The sequence below is a fragment of the Octopus bimaculoides genome, chromosome 3 (assembly GCF_001194135.2).
Source record: "Octopus bimaculoides isolate UCB-OBI-ISO-001 chromosome 3, ASM119413v2, whole genome shotgun sequence".
Classification (NCBI taxonomy): Eukaryota; Metazoa; Mollusca; class Cephalopoda; order Octopoda; family Octopodidae; genus Octopus; species Octopus bimaculoides.
Window position 1 is genome coordinate 163533824 of NC_068983.1, and position 906 is coordinate 163534729.

Below are 906 nucleotides of genomic sequence, written 5' to 3' on the forward strand. Positions count from 1 at the left end.
CACACACACACACACACACACACACACACACACACACACACACACACACACACACACACACACACACACACACACACACACATATATATCTGTGTATGTGTGTGTGTTCGCATGTATGCAAGCAGCTCTAGTCGCAGTGGAATTTTTCTGAGACGTACGTGTCAGACTATTTGCATTCCAAAGTTTTCCCTTCTAACTTCGGAAGTAAAATCACTTTTGAGTGACTTTTCTATTAGTTATGTCTATTGTATTCTTTTATTAATCTTTAAACTTATTCGGTCGTCAACCTCTGCATATTTTGTCAATGTACCTGATCCGCTGGGTACATTGCTATGCTAATGTTGTTGAAGGATTTTCTATGCTTACAAGAGATTAGAATTCTTCAGGGCGACATTCCATTTCGATTTCACACTTGGATCAAAAGAGTGTTGTGTGCACTGCATAGCTGTAAAAATCATCTTTATTTTTGAAATTATTATCGAGAAATTATATAATTAACATTGTCACACCAAATGGCAACGATGTGTTACAATTCTAATAACACTGGATAACACTAATAAAGATGTTTAATTATTTACACGTGATTCGTAGGTAATCAAAGACACTGAATTCAAACAAATTATTGATTATTTTTAGCATTACGTCACAGATCTTTACAAAGTTGGAGGAATATTCCATAAGATACACTTATTTCATAACGTATTTCATAAAGTACATTATACATAGGATATATTAAATCTTTTTCAACACATAAATATTTGTTTATATATATATATATATATATTCTTTTACATGTTTCAGTCACTTCACTGCGGCCATGCTGGAGCACAGCCCGTTCTTCGAACAAACCGACTCCAGGACTTTCAACTACATATATATATATATATATATATATATATATATATA